The sequence below is a fragment of the Thalassophryne amazonica genome, chromosome 3 (genome assembly GCF_902500255.1).
Source record: "Thalassophryne amazonica chromosome 3, fThaAma1.1, whole genome shotgun sequence".
NCBI lineage: Eukaryota > Metazoa > Chordata > Actinopteri > Batrachoidiformes > Batrachoididae > Thalassophryne > Thalassophryne amazonica.
The window spans coordinates 14969077-14983632 of record NC_047105.1 but is presented as its reverse complement, the minus strand read 5'-3'; the positions used below and the strand labels follow the sequence as shown (position 1 = coordinate 14983632).

The following is a 14556-nucleotide window of genomic DNA, read 5'->3' as shown; positions in this document are numbered from 1 at the left end:
TTATGTTCTCTAATGCCATATACCAACACAGTGCAGAGTAGCTACCTAAACTCTGTAAGGGAGATAGAGTATCTCGTCAATAGTTTTACATCCTCATTGAAGACAACTTTGGATGCTGTAGCTCCTCTGAAAAAGAGAGCTTTAAATCAGAAGTGTCTGACTCCGTGGTATAACTCACAAACTCGTAGCTTAAAGCAGATAACCCGTAAGTTGGAGAGGAAATGGCGTCTCACTAATTTAGAAGATCTTCACTTAGCCTGGAAAAAGAGTCTGTTGCTCTATAAAAAAGCCCTTCGTAAAGCTAGGACATCTTTCTACTCATCACTAATTGAAGAAAATAAGAACAACCCCAGGTTTCTTTTCAGCACTGTAGCCAGGCTGACAAAGAGTCAGAGCTCTATTGAGCTGAGTATTCCATTAACTTTAACTAGTAATGACTTCATGACTTTCTTTGCTAACAATATTTTAACTATTAGAGAAAAAATTACTCATAACCATCCCAAAGACGTATCGTTATCTTTGGCTGCTTTCAGTGATGCCGGTATTTGGTTAGACTCTTTCTCTCCGATTGTTCTGTCTGAGTTATTCTCATTAGTTACTTCATCCAAACCATCAACATGTTTATTAGACCCCATTCCTACCAGGCTGCTCAAGGAAGCCCTACCATTATTTAATGCTTCGATCTTAAATATGATCAATCTATCTTTGTTAGTTGGCTATGTACCACAGGCTTTTAAGGTGGCAGTAATTAAACCATTACTTAAAAAGCCATCACTTGACCCAGCTATCTTAGCTAATTATAGGCCAATCTCCAACCTTCCTTTTCTCTCAAAAATTCTTGAAAGGGTAGTTGTAAAACAGCTAACTGATCATCTGCAGAGGAATGGTCTATTTGAAGAGTTTCAGTCAGGTTTTAGAATTCATCATAGTACAGAAACAGCATTAGTGAAGGTTACAAATGATCTTCTTATGGCCTCGGACAGTGGACTCATCTCTGTGCTTGTTCTGTTAGATCTCAGTGCTGCTTTTGATACTGTTGACCATAAAATTTTATTACAGAGATTAGAGCATGCCATAGGTATTAAAGGCACTGCGCTGCGGTGGTTTGAATCATATTTGTCTAATAGATTACAATTTGTTCATGTAAATGGGGAATCTTCTTCACAGACTAAAGTTAATTATGGAGTTCCACAAGGTTCTGTGCTAGGACCAATTTTATTCACTTTATACATGCTTCCCTTAGGCAGTATTATTAGACGGTATTGCTTAAATTTTCATTGTTACGCAGATGATACCCAGCTTTATCTATCCATGAAGCCAGAGGACACACACCAATTAGCTAAACTGCAGGATTGTCTTACAGACATAAAGACATGGATGACCTCTAATTTCCTGCTTTTAAACTCAGATAAAACTGAAGTTATTGTACTTGGCCCCACAAATCTTAGAAACATGGTGTCTAACCAGATCCTTACTCTGGATGGCATTACCCTGACCTCTAGTAATACTGTGAGAAATCTTGGAGTCATTTTTGATCAGGATATGTCATTCAAAGTGCATATTAAACAAATATGTAGGACTGCTTTTTTGCATTTACGCAATATCTCTAAAATCAGAAAGGTCTTGTCTCAGAGTGATGCTGAAAAACTAATTCATGCATTTATTTCCTCTAGGCTGGACTATTGTAATTCATTATTATCAGGTTGTCCTAAAAGTTCCCTAAAAAGCCTTCAGTTAATTCAAAATGCTGCAGCTAGAGTACTGACGGGGACTAGAAGGAGAGAGCATATCTCACCCATATTGGCCTCTCTTCATTGGCTTCCTGTTAATTCTAGAATAGAATTTAAAATTCTTCTTCTTACTTATAAGGTTTTGAATAATCAGGTCCCATCTTATCTTAGGGACCTCGTAGTACCATATTACCCCAATAGAGCGCTTCGCTCTCAGACTGCAGGCTTACTTGTAGTTCCTAGGGTTTGTAAGAGTAGAATGGGAGGCAGAGCCTTCAGCTTTCAGGCTCCTCTCCTGTGGAACCAGCTCCCAATTCAGATCAGGGAGACAGACACCCTCTCTACTTTTAAGATTAGGCTTAAAACTTTCCTTTTTGCTAAAGCTTATAGTTAGGGCTGGATCAGGTGACCCTGAACCATCCCTTAGTTATGCTGCTATAGACGTAGACTGCTGGGGGGTTCCCATGATGCACTGTTTCTTTTTCTTTTTGCTCTGTATGCACCACTCTGCATTTAATCATTAGTGATCGATCTCTGCTCCCCTCCACAGCATGTCTTTTTCCTGGTTCTCTCCCTCAGCCCCAACCAGTCCCAGCAGAAGACTGCCCCTCCCTGAGCCTGGTTCTGCTGGAGGTTTCTTCCTGTTAAAAGGGAGTTTTTCCTTCCCACTGTAGCCAAGTGCTTGCTCACAGGGGGTCGTTTTGACCGTTGGGGTTTTACATAATTATTGTATGGCCTTGCCTTGCAATATGGAGCGCCTTGGGGCAACTGTTTGTTGTGATTTGGCGCTATATAAGGAAAATTGATTGATTGATTGATAAGAAACCGACACTTTTATTATTTTTTTAACTATATGGATTTGAATGACGTGCGATTACACCAATCATGCTTGAACCCTTGTGCGCATGCGTGAGTTTTTTCACGCATGTCGGTGACGTCATTTCCCTGTGGGCAGGCCTTGAGTGAGATGTGGTTCAGCCCTCTCGGCTGAATTCCTTTGTTTCACATGCTGCTCGAGACGGCGCGCGTTGCTTTATCAAAAATTTTTCTGGACCTGTGAGGGATATCCGAGTGGACAATATTCGAGAAATTTAGCTGGTTTTCGGTGAAAAGTTTAACGGCTGATGAGAGATTATGGGGTGTTTCTGTCGCTGTAAGGACTTCCCACGGAGCGGGACGTCGCGCAGCGCTTCCAGGCGCCGTCGTCGGCCTGTTTCAACCTGAAAACATCCTAATTTAAGGCTTAATCTGTGTGCGCCGCGACAGGAAAAACACCTCCGTGTTGAAAACCATTTGTAAAATTCAGGCGGCTTTTGATGGCTTTCAACAAGTGAGTAACTGAGAAATTGTTTAACAGCTTGGGCATGTTCCAACTTGTCCGTTAAGGTTTCCAACAGAGGTGTTTTTCTTGTCGCGACCCCCCGCGGTTGGGTCCGGCCGGACATGCGACTCTGCCCGCACGTTCTTTCATTACAAAATGACCGTTAACAATGGAATGTCCAAATAAACTCCTCATGCCGACTTCTTCTGAAAGTTCTTTGTTCTCTGACGACTTCCTGGGTCAACAGAGCCTGAAATGTGGAAGTTTTCAACTTGAAACGGCGAGACACTGCCGCCACGAAGTGCAGATCGCGGTCAGGCACCGTGGGCCGTCCTTACGGCGACACTACCAGACCAAAATCTCTCATCAGCCGTTAAAATTTTTACCGAAAACCAGCTGAATTTATCAAATGTTGTCCACTCAGTTGTGCCTTACAGTTTTTGAAAAAATTTTGATCAAAGAAAGCAGCAGTCTCTGAGCCATTCCTAAACAATGAAAAAATTGACGAGAGGGTGGGCGATTCCTCACTCAAAGACTGCCCACAGGCGAATGATGTAACCGACAGGCTTGAAAAAAACTCTTGCATGCCCACGAGGGTTCAAGCATGTCTGATGTAGAGAGATCCTGTCTGTGTGTGTGTGAGAAGCTGCAGACAGTCATAGTAGAGAAGCTTGAATCTTCGACTGGACTGGGTTGCTTGACGTGAGGACGTTTCGCTTCAAATCACAGAAGCTTCCTCAGCTAAAATTCTTGCTCTGGTAGTCTGGCTTCTGTCTTGACTCTTGTAGAGAAGAATAAACCAGAAGCCAACAAAAGCTGGAGTTTTTAACCTAACCAGATCCCTCCTACCGAGAGGCCAACTGCTATAGGCTAGTGACTAAACAATAGCTCTAATTAGCACCTATTGTGCACTCTCCTAATGATGGGTTGGAAGCCTCCCCTGATGGCTCCCTTGACGACTCTCCTGATGACGTGAGTGACTCATTATCATGAACAAAAGACTGAAACCGCTTAGACCTGAGTACCCCATTGTAAACAGGGGACAAAGCGTGTCTGAGACCCGCCCCCCCGGTTAAGGCTGGGTTTCAACTGTTTTACAAAGAATGCTTCCTTGACACCTCTCTCAAACCATTTCTTCTCTCTGGCTAAGATTTTAACTTCCTTGTCCTCAAACGTGTGGTTAGTGTCTTTCAGGTGGAGATGAACTGTAGACTGAGGTCCACTGGTGACCTCTCTGTGGTGCTGGTATAGCCTCTTGTTTACAGGTTGCTTAGTCTCACCTATGTAGTGTTCATTACAGTTTTCCTGACATCTGATATAATACACTACATTGCTCTGTTTGTAACTAGGGATCCTGTCCTTAGGGTGAACTAATTTCTGTCTCAAGGTGTTTACCGGTTTAAAGTAAACTGGGATTTTGTGCTGTCTGAAGATCCTCTGTAGTTTTTCCCCTACTCCTGCTAAATAAGGGAGAAACACTCTTCTTCTTGTCTCTGTCTCCTGTCTATCTGGCACCCAACACCTTAACCACTAGACCCAGGGGTCTAGTGGTTAAGGTGTTGGGTTTGAGTCCAGAAGATCATGAGTTCAAATCCCCACCTGACTGGAAAATCACTAAGGGCCCTTGGGCAAGGCCTTTAATCTCCTATTGCTCCCGGTGTGTAGTGAGCACCTTGTATGGCAGCACCCTGACATCGGGGTGAATGTGAGGCATAATTGTAAAGCGCTTTGAGCATCTGATGCAGATGGAAAAGCGCTATATAAATGCAGTCCATCAGGAGAGTCGTCAAGGGAGCCATCAGGGGAGGCTTCCATCCCATCATTAGGAGAGTGCACAATAGGTGCTAATTAGAGCTATTGTTTAGTCACTAGCCTATAGCAGTCGGCCTCTCGGTAGGAGGGGTCTGGTTAGGTTAAAAACTCCAGCTTTTGTTGGCTTCTGGTTTATTCTTCTCTACAAGAGTCAAGACAGAAGTCAGACTACCAGAGCAAGAATTTTAGCTGAGGAAGCTTCTGTGATTTGAAGCGAAACGTCCTCACGTCAAGCAACCCAGTCCAGTCGAAGATTCAAGCTTCTCTACTATGGAAACCACCTGGACAACTGAGAGCCTACACAGAAACAATGCAGACAGACGTCACACTCTCACGAGCGCCACTAGCTTAGCTTATGACAAGCTAATAAAAATTTAAGAAACTTAAACTTTATGAGCTCCTTCACATGTTATTGGTTAAGCACATTGTAAACATTGACACGATGGAGTTTGATACAGAAGAGTTATACGATTGGAATGGTTTGATTACCATTTACTTGTTGGCAGTGAAAGACTTGGGTGTTAACTTCGTGTTAAAGTCAGAACAAGAAGCTGCACTGAAAGAGATCTATCTGTATCACACTCGTTGTTGTTGTTATCGTCCATTCAGCTGCTCCTGTTTTGTTCGGGGTCGCCACAGCGGGTACAGCCAGGTCTGCATTGTTTTACGCCAGATGCCCTTCCTGACACAACTTCAGATTGGTATCATACTCGTACTCGTCAAAAATGCTTTATCCGTACTGGATACTCGTCTGAAACAATTATCCGGATCAACCCTAATGCCTCATACATTTGAAATTGATATTTTAACACAGAGTTAATGTCTTTGTCCATGGAAATGTCTGTAAGTTAAACGTACGAGTGTAAATTATAAATACTGTCAATGTCCTCGTCTTACATTGACTGTTCATGTCTGTAACCTCGCCATCTACATCAACATGGCTTTTTTTAAAAACATGTAAAGAGGGAACTGAAGATAGAGGGCTCAAGCAGCGCCGAGCACAGAAGAGTTTAGAGTTTGTTTCAGTTGGGGACTGTTTTCATGAAGTGAAAGCTCAAAGCACACATGAGCTTGGTGAATGTTGCAACAGAGTGAAAAGAAGCTCAAATACAGGAGGAGAAGAGGAGCACACAAGGAATTGGAGCATAACTTTAAAACATCAGTTTTTGACAGCTGTATTGATCCCCCCCACCCCTTTTCTTGCAGTCATCACTCTGTCAGACATTATCTTCACTGATAATACACTCTTAATGTCCTTCAGGATTGCAAAGACATTTCATTTGTTGACCCATCCACATCATGGTAGGACAGTTAAGAGCCCGATCGATATCAGGAAATAAGAAATTTATATATTTGTGGATACATATATAAAAAATACTAATGATTTCTAACATTTCATTATCAAGCCCTTATGATAAATAAATGTCACAGGCTGGAGGTTTTACAGTTTAAACATGAACTTTCTTATAAGTAAATAAATAGCATCAACCACCATCGAGCATAGTTCACACTGCCATCATGGTGCCTTCACTTAGATTCACTTATACTGTTTTTAAATTTAGATCTATTTGCACTAATATATATATATATATATATATATATATATATATATATATATATATATATATATATATATATATATATATATATATAAAATAGGTATTTATAACTTGTTCCAGTTTTTGCTGTGTACTCCGGTAGCCGAGCAACAACATTTCATTGCCAGACTCACTGTTGTGTTTTTGTGCAATGACAATAAAGAAAGTCTAAGTCTATTGGCAGTTGCCATGTCACACTACTCAGCCTTTGCATAGAATAGATTTCTTGTCTAGTTTGGCCCGGCTTAGCTGGCAGCATAGTGATTGCTTGTCTCTTGTCTCTGTAAAATGCTCACTGTTATGAAATTGAATGGCAGCTGGTCGCTTTGCCACTGTCTTTTGTAGGTAATATGACCAAGGGGGTGGTGAGGGTCCCAGCCATGCTTCCCAGCACTGTAAACAATGCTGACTGAGTATTCTCTGCTTTAGGAAAAAAAAATGCAATGACACCATCTAGTAGCCAAAAGAAAATGGCTTTTTAGAAGCCTTCTGTTCAAAGTTGACAGGAACTTTAATTTCTATCTTCTCATATATATATATATATATATATATATACGAGGTCTGTCCATAAAGTATAGGTCCTTTTTATTTTTTTCAAAAACTATATGGATTTCATTCATATGTTTTTACGTCAGACATGCATGAACCCTCATGCGCATGCGTGAGTTTTTCCACGCCTGTCGGTGACGTCATTCGCCTGTGAGCACTCCTTGTGGGAGGAGTCGTCCAGCCCCTCGTCGGAATTCCTTTGTCTGAGAAGTTGCTGAGAGACTGGCGCTTTGTTTGATCAAAATTTTTTCTAAACCTGTGAGACACATCGAAGTGGACATGGTTCGAAAAATTAAGCTGGTTTTCAGTGAAAATTTTAACGGCTGATGAGAGATTTTGAGGTGACACTGTCGCTTTAAGGACTTCCCACGGTGCGAGACGTCGTGCAGCGCTCTCAGGCAGCGTCATCAGCCTGTTTCAAGCTGAAAACCTCCACATTTCAGGCTCTATTGATCCAGGACGTCGTGAGAGAACAGAGAAGTTTCAGAAGAAGTCGGTTTCAGCATTTTATCCAGATATTCCACTGTTAAAGGAGATTTTTTTAATGAAAGACGTGTGGACGGGTCCGCGCGTCGGGACGCAGCCGGCGCGGAGCGGCGGCACAGGAAAAACACCTCCGTGTTGATAACCATTTGTAAAATCCAGGCGGCTTTTGATGGCTTTCAGTGGAGTGAGTATATGAGAAATTGTTTAACAGCTGGACATTTTCCAACTTGTCCTTAAGGCTTCCAACGGAGGTGTTTTTCCTGTGGCGGAGCGTCGCGGCGGCTGCGGACCCTTTCATTAAAAAAATCTCCTTTAACAGTGGAATATCCGGATAAAATGCTGAAACCGACTTCTTCTGAAACTTCTCTGTTCTCTCACGACGTCCTGGATCAATAGAGCCTGAAATGTGGAGGTTTTCAGCTTGAAACAGGCTGATGACGCTGCCTGAGAGCGCTGCGCGACGTCTCGCACTGTGGGAAGTCCTTAAAGCAACAGAATCACCTCAAAATCTCTCATCAGCCGTTAAAATTTTCACTGAAAACCAGCTTAACTTTTCGAACCATGTCCACTTCGATGTGTCTCACAGGTTTAGAAAAAATTTTGATCAAACAAAGCGCCAGTCTCTCAGCAACTTCTCAGACAAAGGAATTCCGACGAGGGGCTGGACGACTCCTCCCACAAGGAGTGCTCACAGGCGAATGACGTCACCGACAGGCGTGGAAAAACTCACGCATGCGCACGAGGGTTCAAGCATGTCTGACGTAAAAACATATGAATGAAATCCATATAGTTTTTGAAAAAAATAAAAAGGACCTATACTTTACGGACAGACCTCGTATATATATACATATATATATATATGTGTGTGTGTGTGTGTGTGTGTGTGTGTGTGTGTGTGTGTGTTTTAAATAATTATGAAATAAAACTGCATTTTTTTACTCATCCTTGCAAATGCTGACCTTTCAAGGCAGGATGAAAACAGATTTATAGCGCTTTACAAGCTTCCCCTCGCTGCCATAGATCACTTTCACTCCTGTGACAATTTCATTTAATCAGGCAGGAATTGGAGAGCATTGTTTTGCTTATATTCTGTCACATTTTTTTCACAGTATCTATTGATCGATGCAGTTTGAACAACTGCTGAGAATCGAGTTTGCCCTTTTTAAGTGTTCTCCAAAGGAAAGCAGAGAGCTTGTAGCAGAAATCTGCCCCATCTCCCCAGTGGCCACCACTCAGCACAAGCGCTGATAAATTATAAATCAATTACCCACACTTGGCTGCCAATATTTCTTTAATATGTGTCTTTTATTCAACCAAATATTGTTGATGTCCCATTTTACTTTTTCCACATTTTATGTGATAGCCTTATTCCAAAATGGATGAAATTCATTTTTTTTTCCCTCAGAACTCTACACAGAATACCCTACAATGACAATGTATTAAAAATAAAAAATAAACTAAGAAATCACATTCTTCATTCATTAGCATCACAATGCTCCCTCCACTTTGTCAGCACATTAGCATCTGCATCCTATGGCACCTGACCTTGGTGCACATCCTTTCCAGCCCAGTCCCGCCTTAGCACATGCTGTTATCTCCTCTCAACTTTCATCATCTTTCTGACTACAGCAGTTGTTTTTCACCAAACTTTTTCTCCTGATAAATTCCTGAACATCTTCACTCCACCACCATTGTCATTCCACCATCAAGTCTGCCTGTCTCACCTCCTACCTAAATTTCATATTAGTCATTTTATTTCAGCTTCCACTATTTGATCCACGGATCAGTTTTCGCTCTCTTCCTCTTCTTTTCTTCTAAACTCAACCAAAGAACCATCATACAATTCTGTCAACCGATACACTGTCAACACTTTAGAGTCTCCAGTTCCTTTTTGTTTGCCGGGTTGCATCTCTGATATAGAATGTTGCCCATTTGAGCACACCTTTCACTACTCTTATGAGGTGTTAGAAAAGTATCCGACCTTTTTATTTTTTCAAAAACCTGATGGATTTGAATCATGTGTGCTTGCATGAGCCAACCTTGAACCTTTGTGCGCATGCGTGATTTTTTTCACGCCTGTTGGTTGCGTCATTTGCTTGTAAGCAGCCTTTGTGTGAGGATGGGTGTAGTGTCTCGTCGACTGGAGCAGCGTGACTGCATCACATTTTGCCAGAAACTGGGCGACAGCCAGGTGGAAACCATTCAGATTATTCAGACGGCTTTCGGTGATGATCCTCTGGGCATCACACAGATTAAGGAGCGGTACAACCGGTTTAAAGACGGCCACACAACGGTGGAGAGCGAGCCGCGCTCCGGTCGGCCATCAACACGCTGAAATGACCAGATCATTCCAAAGTGAACACTGTGGTGATGTGGGACTGTCGTGTGACTATCTGAGAAATTGTGGAAGAGGTGGACATCAGCACTTTTTTGGCACATTTCACTGTGACACAAGATTTTGCCATGAAAAGTGTTTCAGTGAAATTCATGCTGATGGCTTCGACACGAAGCTGATGGCGGAGCAAAAGCACCTTCGTGTTGAAGCCTCACAGGACATCTTGTGACATCCACCTCGTCCACAATTTCTCGGATAGTCACATGACTGAAAAGCCACCGAAAGCCGTCTGAATCTTCTGAATGGTGGACGAGCTGGGCATGTTACAGCATGTCCTGTGAGACTTCAACACGGTGGCGTTTTTGCTGCGCCATCAGCTTCGTGTCGATGAATTTCGCTGCAACTCTTTTCATGGCAAAATCTTCTGTCACAGTGGAATGTGCTGAAAAAGTGCTGATGTCCACCTCTTCCACAATTTCTTAGATAGTCACACGACGGTCCCACATCACCACAGCGTTCACTTTGGAATGATCCGGTCATTTCAGCATGCTGATGACCGACCGGAGCGCAGCTCGCTCTCCACCGTTGTGCAGACGTCTTTAAACCGGTTGTACCGCTCCTTATTCTGTGTGATGCCCAGAGGATCGTCACCGAAAGCTGTCTGAATAATCCGAATGGTTTCCACCTGCCTGTCGCCCAGTTTCTGGCAAAACTTGATGCAGTTGTGCTGCTCCAGTCGTTCCGCCATTTCCTTGCAAAGAAAAAACGACGAGACAGTACACCCATCCTCACACAAAGGCTGCTTACAAGCAAATGACGCAACCGACAGACGTGAAAAAAATCACGCATGTGCACGAAGGTTCAAGGTTGGCTCATGCAAGCACACCTGATTCAAATCCATCAGGTTTTTGAAAAAAATAAAAAGGTCAGATACTTTTCTAACAGACCTCGTATATGTCACCCTGTGCTCCTATTTCATAACAGCTTTTTTCGATCCTTTTTTGCTAAATCTACCACCATCTGCTCTTCCACATTCCTTTCCTTAATACCATATCTACCCAAAATGCCCATTGATGTCAGCTCCCATCACTACTCTTTCATGCTGGTGTACGCTCTCCAAGACCTCATCTAACTCGCTCCAGAAATCTTGTTTCTGCTTACAACCAAGACGTGGGGTATATGCACTTGATGACATTCATCAATTCATCAAAAATAAATACATGAAAAAGGAAATGTTTTTTGAGTCTTTACTTGAAAACTTAAAAGCACAGTTTGCCTGTCTAATCTCAGCTGGTAAGCTGTTTCATAAAGTTTGTGCCTGAGGCTTACTGTTTGTATTCCATAACAATTGATGTAAATGATTGATTTGGAAATGTTCATGTATCCATCCCTTGACATATCTAAATAAAACTGGTTGTTAAACTAAAGATTTGTATGAACAATAGTCCTTATATTGTTTGTTCAATTACTCAGGGGCTCTGAGAATGGAAGGATTTTTACAAATATTTCCTAATGTTGACTGTTTTGTTTCATATCTAATGTGAATATGTGAAGAGGCAAGATTACAAACATGATGGCTGCCCAAATACTTATGGTCTTGAATCTGTCTCTGACCTGTATAGCTCCTTTCACACCGGGCCCACTTCGAGTTGCGTCATGTGGCATCATGATGACGGCATATGGATGCAACCTAGCGCCGAGATGATGTAGCTCAACACCAGAACACCGTGACAGACCCAAAGGACGAAGTGAATCGGATGCCAAAAATTAAATGTTTAATTTTTATGTGTCGAAGTGGTTTCAACGCAAGTCAGGGCAAAGCAATGGTACTCAACATGACTGGAAGCCACACCCTCACAATACAATGTTACCTGAGGCCAATTTATGTTTCCTGCTGTGTTCCATTGTTCCCGAAGTATAAATCACACAGGATTGTTTTTTATACCGTGTACACAATCCAGTGAAACTACACACACAAAAAGAGCACAGAGAAAAAAAGCTCAACCTGGCTGCTGCTGCAGCTACTCGCTCTTACATTCAATCACAACTGTGTTTAAATAAAGCCCATATAAGTCCTGCTCACAGACTGATTGCCAGAGACAGGACTTGTCCACATCCAGTAAAAAGTCTGGACATCTCCAGTACACTGATGGATGATTCATTTGCGCGCGCGCAGTCAAAGACAGAAAGATAAACTATAACAGAAATCAGAGCGCAGACCTGCGTACCTGACGCAGACATTCCTACGTCGTCATGATGCCACATGAAGCAACTCGAAGCAGGCCTGGTGTGAAAGGGGCTTATGTCTGAGAAAATTCAGACTCATCAGAATGTCATCACAGTTCCTACATCAAGTTTGCACACCAGGATGGAAGCCAACAACAAACAGCTGGAAGCTGTGTATTCATGTTTTTAGTGAGTGGAGATTTGTGGTATGCCATAGATGAAGCATCAAACCATCGCCTCTGCTTTGTCTGCATAACAAATAGTAGTGATGGCCCACATGATAAGGCAATGCTGCTGTTCTGCCTGTTTAGCAGTAGAATGTCAGTGTCGCTGTGACTGTTGGAGCTCAGAGAATCATCCTTAATGAGATACACAGAGGCTCGTCTCGCGCTGTGCACCTTTCATTTATGACATTCAAATGAATACACACATATGGGACTTCTCTCAGTGGGCACACAGGTATGTCACGGTGATCACAGGCAGGCCTGTTGAGTGTCACTCTGCACTTTGACTGATTTTAATCACTGGATCAACTGTCTGTGCTCTGCTGTTCTTCCACCTCCACCACGCCTCCCTCTTTCCTGATGAAACACTTTAAGGATCCTCTCACCAAGAGTTTTCCTAAAGACTCTGCTAATTTCCATTGACCTGCCTGCCTGCTGAGGTGCTTCTCATATCTGGTTTCTACATTTTCACACTTGCCCATTTTCACAGCTGTGCCTTCTGCTGAGCAGCTCTTCTTCCACGTACAGTGTACATAACTTTACTTGTCCTGTTATTATGTTATCAACTGTAACAGCCATTACAGTTGAGGTAGTTTGAGAGTAAACCACTGGAGAGTAGAGATTAATCTAGTTTGATACTCATATGAACAACAATTCTTTAGTGTCTTTAGATGCTGGACCTTAATTAAGAATAGATTTATGACAAAAGATTACTTTCATCCCTGGAAAAGAAAAAATGCTGGAGTGCACCAAAAAGTCTTCTTCTAGAAGAGTGGGAACCAGGGCAATGTTGAGAGATCATCCACTGCACAATGTTATCCAAGAATAAATTGGTAGTTTGTGTGGGTGATCACCTCAGACAGGTCTTTGGATGTGTTATTGTGCAAGATCTTTTCAAAGAATCTTTGGGAATGACTGTCTCAAAAGTAGATTATAAGGCAACGCTTGTAGCCATTTTGTGTATCAGTTGATTGGACATGATTTAGAAAGGCACACACCTGTCTACATATAAGTGCCCACAGTTGACAGTGCATGTCAGAGCACAAACCAAGCATGAAGTCAAATGAATTGTGTGAAGACCTCAGGATTGTCTTGAGACACAAATATGGGGAAAGGAACAGAAACATTTCTGCTTTGAAGGTCCCAATGAGCACAGTGGCCTCCATCATCTGTAAATGGAAGAAGTTTAGGCCAATCAGGACTCTTCCTAGAGCTGGCCACCCATCTAAACTGAGTGACTGGGGAGAAGGGCCATAGTCAGGGAGGTGACCAAGAACCTGATGGTCACCCAGGCAGAGCTCCAGCATTCCTCTGTGGAGAGAGGAGAACCTTTCAGAAGGAGAAAACCTGATCAAGAGTACTCTTGACCTCAGACTGGGGTAACTGTTCATCTTTCAGCAGGATAATGACCTTAAGCATACAGCTAAGACATCAAAGGAGTGGCTTCAGGACAATACTGTAAATGTCCCTGCGAGGCCCAACCCAGAGCCCAGACCTGAATCCGATTGAACATCCCTGGAGAGATCTGAAAATGGCTGTGCACCGACGCTCCCTATCCAACCTGATGGAGCTTGAGAGGTGCTACAAAGAGGAATGGACAAAACTGCCCAAAGATAGGTGTGCCGATGTTGTGACATGATATTCAAGAAGAATTGAGGTGTAAATGCTGTCAAAGGTGCATCAACAAAGTATTGAGCAAAGGTTGTGAATAAGTTATGTACTTGTGATTTCTTAGATTTTTTTTTTTTTTTTAATAAATTTGTAAAAAAATAATAATAATTTTGTCATGTTATCATTATGGGGTGTTGTGAGTAGAATTTTGAGGGAAAAAATGCATTTACTACATTTTGGAATAATGCTGTAACATAAAATGTGGAATAGAATAAAATAGAATAGAATAGTCTTTGTTGTCACTGTACTGCACACAACAATCAATCAATCAATCAACTTTTTTCTTATATAGCGCCAAATCACAACAAACAGTTGCCCCAAGGCACTCCATATTGTAAGGCAAGGCCATACAATAATTATGAAAAACCCCAACGGTCAAAACGACCCCCTATGAGCAAGCACTTGGCAACAGTGGGAAGGAAAAACTCCCTTTTAACAGGAAGAAACCTCCAGCAGAACCAGGCTCAGGGAGGGGCAGTCTTCTGCTGAGACTGGTTGGGGCTGAGGGAAAAAACCAGGAAAAAGACATGCCGTGAAGGGGGGCAGAGATTGATCACTAATGATTAAATACAGAGTGATGCATACGGAGCAAAAAGAGAAAGAA

The 14556-nt window shown here is 42.3% G+C and overlaps 1 protein-coding gene across 2 annotated transcripts in view; it reads left to right on the top strand.

Annotated features, from left to right (window-relative positions):
- igsf21a (immunoglobin superfamily, member 21a) overlaps positions 1-14556 on the top strand; it is a 930426-nt gene that overhangs the window by 359429 nt on the left and 556441 nt on the right. The window lies entirely within an intron of this gene.